Source organism: Zosterops lateralis (genome assembly GCF_965231275.1).
Source record: "Zosterops lateralis genome assembly, contig: HAP1_HAP1_SCAFFOLD_55, whole genome shotgun sequence".
Taxonomy (NCBI): domain Eukaryota; kingdom Metazoa; phylum Chordata; class Aves; order Passeriformes; family Zosteropidae; genus Zosterops; species Zosterops lateralis.
Window position 1 is genome coordinate 156615 of NW_028154611.1, and position 7478 is coordinate 164092.

Sequence of the window (7478 nt, forward strand, 5' to 3'; positions counted from 1 at the left end):
AGAAGGGAGATTGTTTGTGTGGGGTAAGGCTTGAGCTCCCCCAGTGATGGAACCAAAACTCCAGCAGATGCTGATGTGCTGCAGGGACATTTTCAGAAAGGGACCGTGGTGGAAGTAGTTCCAGCAGATGGCAATGGGATTTTGTCCAATGGCACACAGAAGGTGGGCTGGGGGAGAAAGGCAGCGGGATCAGAGAGTATTTACACCTTACCGAGCGAGGAGTTTCATTATAATAAGGAGGTTCTCCTTCCACCATTTCAATTGTCACAATCCCAAAGGCCCAGATGTCAATTTTGGGGCCATATGGGTGACCTTTCACCAGCTCAGGTGCTCTCCACCAGTAACTGCCGACCTCTGAGCTGCGTCTACTCTGCTCAGGGGTGAGTAGAGCAGACACGCCAAAATCAGCTGGGGAGAAAGCAAAAGACTGTTTTGATTTGAATCCTGTGCAATTAGGAAAGCAAGCAAACGAATTGCCCAGTAGAAGTTGGAGAATGTGCTGTTGAATCTCCTGCAACAGTCCCTGCTCTGTTTCCTCAGGACTTTAGCCAAGGAAATATGGCATTGGCTACTTCCAAAATCCCCACATTTTTTACACTGCCTCCAGCAGTGGCTTTTGTTGCCCTGAAGCTTTAGACTTGTAGCTCCCTCTCTCTGGAAGGGACACACACAGAGCAATGCCACTCTGGACTGCTTGTTCCCTGCCATAGCTCTGTGCACGTTGCAACCGTGTGGTCAGCTCACAGCAGGGCTCCCTGCACTGCCAGCAGCACCATTTCTGGGGAGCTGGCAGTCACTCCAAAGCAGCCCCACACCCCCCCTATCCCTGGAATGCTGCACCTGACCAAGAATATACTGACCCAGCTTGACAGAGCCATCGGTTCTGAGGAGGATGTTGGGGCTCTTCAAGTCTCGGTGCATCACGTGGTGGGAGTGGAGGTAATTCAGTCCTTGGAGGCACTGAGAGAGAAACCAGAAACAGGAGGGCAAAAATCAGGGATGGGATTTCATCACACAAGAAAGGAAACAGCTCTCCAAGATTCCCTCTCCAGGGGAATGGGGAGGAATGGCAGAACACAGTGCCATTGAGAAGAAGAGCTTGCTGCTCCAACACCAGCAGAGCAGCACCCTTCTAAAGAAAGGCATGTCAGCTTGTCAAAGAGCAACAGCAACTGCTGGTGTAGACTCTGCCCTGCAAACCAGCCAGGATGATGCTGCTACAGTGGAGGTGCTCACAAGTCAAGAGCATTTTGGCTGCACTGCCAACCTTTTCAGCTGAGCACTGAGAGAAATGAGTCTCTCTTTTTTCTTTGCTGTTCCTTTCAAATGCTGCCACCACCACCTTTGCTTTTACAGGCAAGGAATGCAGTGCAGGCCAAAGTTTAGAGAGGTAAGATGGAGAAGAGCAAATACAAGAGCCAGAGTGAGAATGCAACAGCAGAAGAGAAGAGGACAAGAACAGAGCCCAGTGAGTGCAGGGGCACTGGCAGGCAGTTCACGTGGGATGCTCTTGCTTGCCCAGAGCATTCCAGCGACACAGAAACAAAGCCTGGCCCATGGAATGGCTCCTGTTCTGAGCCCCTTTCCCAGACAGTCCTGCCCCAGCCCTGGGAAGCACAGCTGGGATCCCTGACTGACCTCCCGACTGACGATGGCAATCTCGTCTTCTGTCATCTCAAACGCCTTGACAGCGTCAAACAGAGTGCCTCCATCCATGAACTCCATCACCAGCCAGAGTTCCTCATGCACAAGGTAGCTGAAAGAAGGGAACAAGGCCATGCAGATGAACATGCATGTGTTGGTTTCTTTGCTTGATTCTTGTTTCTGGATCCCTCTGTGACAAGGACAGAATGAAAGGAATAGACATTCCCTCCAGGCTGGGCATTGTTTGCAGTCTGTGCAGTCTCAAGGAGAACAGCACATCTGTGAAAAAGGAGATGTTTTAGATGGCCAGCAGGCAAAAAGTGCAGTTTAGTAACAGCCAAGATGAAAAACCTGTCCCACGGGGTATTTCTGGAAATAAGCACCTAGTGTTCCTGGCATGGACAGCCATGGAATAGAGGGGCAACAATCCAAGGGAAATCCTCTCTAGAATGCTTCATCAGCATTAAAGAAACCTTAAAAATCAATCCTGAGACAACATGGAGCCAGTGAGCTTACAGGGTATTGACTGAGTATGGTAGGGTTGATGCAGGTTTTTGAACAGTTTTTCAACTATGTGTTTGAAAGCCAGGGAAGACTCATGCAGACAAAATACACTCTCTTCCCATCCATTGGAGATGAGTAGAGAAACAACAATTAGCCAATAATTACCAGCTCTCATTTCTGCCAGTGTCCAAAGTGGGTTTTTAACCTTGCATGCTTTTAGTATGTAAACACACCTTCATTGGATGAGACCATGATCACTCACCTGTCTAAATAATTCACAATTTGCGGACTCATGCTCATACTCATGACTCTGATTTCCGTAAGAATGCCTTCCGTCATGAGTCCTTGAATATCCATTTTCTTGATGGCCACCTAGAATGACATTGAAAATCAGCAACTTTAGAAGTTGGTGGCACGAGACCACAGCACACATGGGATGAGTGATTTAGCAATGACACGGGTGAGCCTTGCCAAAGTGCCTTGGGATTAGACAAAGGAGAAATTAGGAACTGACATTCCAACAGCTCATTTCTCTGCTCCTTTGGGGGCCACTTACAGGACACGTGGCCACTGACATTTTGCCTTGTCCACTTGTCAGCAATCATGTCTCAGCTATCACCCCCAAAGCTCTGAGCACACTCTCTGTTTCTCTGTCTGCACTTCAGAAGAAGTTAAGCGTGCCTTGGTACTCTGTGGATACATCTTGGGCTACAGGCAGGGCTTGGGGCTTTTAGGGAGGCCTTGCAGATCTCTCCCTACGTGCAGTTCCCACGTGCAGCACTGCAGGTGGCTGAGGAACTGCCAGGAACATTCAGATGGATTTGCTGGCAGCCAGAAATGAGAATTCAGTACTCTGAAGCCGTCGGCCCAGAGAGCAGTGAGATGCTCTAAGGCACCACCTTTGTTGGAGCAATTGAGAGCCAGGGAGAGCGTCCTTCTCTGAAAGGAACCGCTGCCCTCCTTGCCTTCCTCCTGGCAGCTGAGCAGGACAAAGACTGTCCCAAATGCACTTGGCAGGCTGGCACCAGTCTGTGCTTCTTGTGCCTTTGCAGCACAGCTCTAGCCACAGCTCCAGCCCCAGCTGACACAAGAGAGGAAAGCCCTGGAGAGCAGCAGGATCTGCAGGGGCTGGTGACATTTACCTCTCCTCCTGTGGCAGTGTCTAATGCTCTGCAAACATCTCCAAATCCCCTAGAAACAAAAGAGCAGCAAAGAAAGGAGAAGCCATTTAGATCTTGGAGTGAAAGCCAGCCCAGACAGGAGATGTCTGCTGGAAATGCCTCAAACCTGCAGCATGCAGGAGGGCTCTGCCAGAAGGCAGATGATGCATTTTCCTCTCCAGTGCATGGGCACTGGGCCTGTTCCTGAAGCATTGGGCTGTAGTGCCTCAGCTCAAAAGGCCAGGTGATTCTTTCATCTCGGGTTTCAGTTTCTAAACTGGGCAGTTTTTATCCTGAGCACAGACTATTTCCTTCAGCAAACACTTGGGAAGGAATATTCCTGAGAACTGTTATCTCACTGCTGTGCTTGGGGGGTAGGTTGCTGTTTGTGGCAATGAATTACAAGTGTCTTTGACAATGCCTCCTGACCACACTTACAAATTCTGGCTGGTACTGAGACATGGGGCAGACTAACCCAGTGTCTGAATATGTTTGCAGCGTGCCTGACTTCACACTTGGTGGATATTCCAGCAGCAAATCACCTGCCCCATGACTGTGTAGAAGCAACTGTAGTTGGACTCACCCTCTGCCGACATTTTCCAGTTCAATGTATTTCCTGCGGGGATTCTCCACGTTCACCATTTTCCCTGAGGGAAACAAAATGCAAGATGCTCACTTGAAAGCAGAGATCCCACCATCCAAGAGATACAAAAGGCAGCCCCACAGGACACAGCAGGATTGGCTCTGAGCTCAGACACACCCAGGTGCACATCAAGGCCCTTTTTGTGCCAACAGGGGATGGGAGACACAGAGTCACCTGGGCTCTGTTCTCAGCCCCCCCAGGTCTTATCTGAGAGCACAGCACTGGCAGCTCTTCTGGGCAAAAAGCAGATTCAATGACTTGTGCTGCAGAATCACAGAGGACTTGATGTGTGTTCCTCGAGACTGATCTGAGCAGGGCTTGGGTCAATGGGCAGCATTCTAACAGTCATGGGAATGACTGGTAATCAGGGATGGAAAAGTGCCATGGATCTGAGGAATATACAGCAGAGGGGCTGGAGGCTTGCTCCTGAGAAATGCCTACAGTGCACTTTGATCTGATCAAGCCCCAGGGATGTGTTTCTTGGCCACATCTTTCTAAGAACAAAACTAGGATATTAAATACAGATTGTGATAAAATTATCTGTCTTTTCATTGTGGGCACAAAAAGAACACATTTGGCTCTCTGTTTCTGTGTCACCTGATGTTCTTTCAAATGAGTTCTCACTGACAAATATAAAATATTATCCAAAAAAACCCCTGTAAATGTAGTAGTGGTAATAAAAACAGTCATAAAAATGACACCAGTAAGACACATGGGGGAGAAGAGCTGCTTCAAGATGAAGAAAAAACTCTACCCAAAAATATCCAGAAAAACACCAAACTAAAACTAAAACCACAACCAAGAAACAAAACGCCAAAACCAAAGAAATTCTGTGAAGTTTTTTGCCCTGGTGATGGGTGAGAAGTCAGGAGTCTAAGGAGAATTTAGGAAGCTAACCATTCTATCCAGTTTGGCCACCAGCACACAGGACTTGCCCACATCATTTCCTAGGTCACAGCCTTCTGCTGATGCAAGAACAAGCCCTGCTTCTGCCTTCAGCAGACAGGGAAGCTCAGGCAAAGCCCAGCACGTCCAAGCTGCCCTCAGAGGCAGCAGGAACACCCAGAGCACTCTCTTGCTGCCTTGGAGCACAGCATTTCCTGTGGGGAGCCCTAAATGCCCCCGGGACACCACAGTGAGGAGGATCATTTGGTGCAGCTGTGCTGACACGTGCACACAGTGCACTGTCCCTCAGAGAAGAAAGACACCAGACGTACTCAGGAGCTCCAGGGAGTCATCCTTCACCTCCTGTTGCTGAGCAGCAGCTCTGTCACTGCTGGAGAGGAACCAACTGCCCAGGCTCCACTTCTGAGCTGGGCCAGCAAAGGCTCCTTCAGGTGACACTGCTGCTGCTGCTGCTGCTGCTGCTGCAGGTTCAACAGAAGAGCCTGTGGAGATCTGAGACAACAAAGGAGTTTGTGTCAGAAAAGTGGCTGGCAGAGATTAGCCCCAGATGCCATTTCAAATGCAAGCCCTTAGGGAGCTGCTGTCAGCCACATGCAGGGCTCTGCCATGGGTTTTTTCTGCTGTTCACTTCTCTAACTGGATGGGACAATCCCAAAGGCTGGTTTTACTCAAGTTCATGACCAGATTCATTTTCCATTTCCTCCAAAATCCATTTGCATGGATTTTCTGAAGGATGACTGCCAAAATGACCATTCCATTTCCCTGAAAGAACTTTTTTCCCCCTTCCAAGGGCTGCAGACACACTTGCAGCTCCTTGTTCAGATGTTCTACCTCCTCCCATGGAGTCCTCTTTTTCTCCCCCATCTTCAGAAAGTGTCCAAGGGGCAGCGCTTCTGCCTGGGACAGTTTCTGGTCCTCGCAGGAATCTTGGGTCTCCTCGCTGCCAGTCGTTTCGTCCTCCAGCCCCTCGTCCGTTGTCCTGATCCTAGCCTGGGTTTCCCGCAGCTCTTCCTGAAGCTCCTCACTAAAGTTCTGAGAAGAACAAGGAGAAGCTTTCATGAGTGGAGTTGCTGCCACTGCTCTACTCACCTGGTTTTTTAGATTGCGCCTCAGCCAATAGATGTTCCAGTGGTCTTGAAGTCGCCTGATCTGTTCCGTGTCTCTCCTCTTCACTCCCATGATGTCACTGGGGAACACACACAGCTCTGCTTGTGCCTCTGCCTCCATGTTCTGTAGACACAAATGCAGAGCAAGTGACTGTGAGATGCTGCCCCTGTCAGAATCCCAGCAAGCTGGGGCCTAAACAGGACAGCTCAAAGCCCATTTTCCAGGGGTCACTGGCTGAGGGGAATGGCTGAGTCCTGGCAGGACTCCAGCACTCAGCATCCTCAGCCAGCAACAGCAAGAGCTGGCTGCTCAGAAACTTGCAGCTCTGCCTTGCACTAAAGACAGCACCCTCCAGAACTGGCACTTACTGTCTGGGAAAGCTGTGGTTGTGGTGTGACCACAGCTGGAGCCTGGTGGTCATTGGGCTCCTCTCTGGCCTCTTCTCCAGGAGCACACGGAGCCAGGGAAGAATCTTGTCTTGGTTCTGTGCTCTGTGGAGAGACAGGAGTGTGAGACACAGGCCATTTCCTCTCATTTATAACCTTCTTTCTGTTCAGTTCTAGAAACAGCTCTACTAAGCACAAATCATCATCTTTGATAGCAATGGGATTCTAAGTCCCTCAGACTAAATTCAAATGGGCTGATTCAAGTGGACTGCAAATTGCTCTGAATTAGATAATCCCCCCTGTGGCTACTCTGGGCAGGCAACATTCTCTCTGCAAAACTGGGCTTTTAGTTCATTTAAAGCTCTGCAATGGAAAATTAGGAAATAGCCAGGGATGCCTTTGCTCTTGCTGCTGCAGACATGGAAATGGATTTTCTTGCAGCCTACTCAGCTGGCCCTCTACTCTCTACTGCCCCTGGCCCAGCTCACAGCTTGCTGCACAATTCCTAAACACCAGGAACATCAAATGTTCCTTTCTCACTCACCTCTGGATCGGCCCCTCTGAATACCCGGCTCAGGTGACCTGCAGTGGGCAAGGGAAAAGGAACCAGATTCTTTGAGGAAACTGGAAACAACCAGAGCATTTTTAGAAGGTCTCCCAGCCCCCACTTTCAAAGTTGTGCTGCCTGACCCAGCAAAGGGAGGAAATGACAGACTCTGCTGCCACAGACTGTCCCATGGAGGGAACACAACCCCTGCAGGTTCCCTTGCAAATGCTGCCCGCAGAGCCCTGGCCACAGACACCCCCTTTGGAGCTGAACGTGTTGGCAGGAGGAGCTTTACCCAATGGCATCCAAATGGTCTTTCTGTTTCGAAAGAGCAGGGAGACACAAAAGCCAGGTTAGGTGACACCCAGGGAAAACCTCTACTTACGTGCCAGGTTGGTCATAAAATAGGTTGAATAACCTATTTTATAAGCAGTGAAAACTGCAGCAGCGAGTTGCCCAATCATTTTGGGAACTGCTGTGCAAGTTTTCAATCTGCTTGAAAAACAAGAAAAACGAAGTCTCTTGTCAGTGAACACTGACAAAAACCTCCAGCACAGGAGCGAACTCCTGCACAGAGCGAG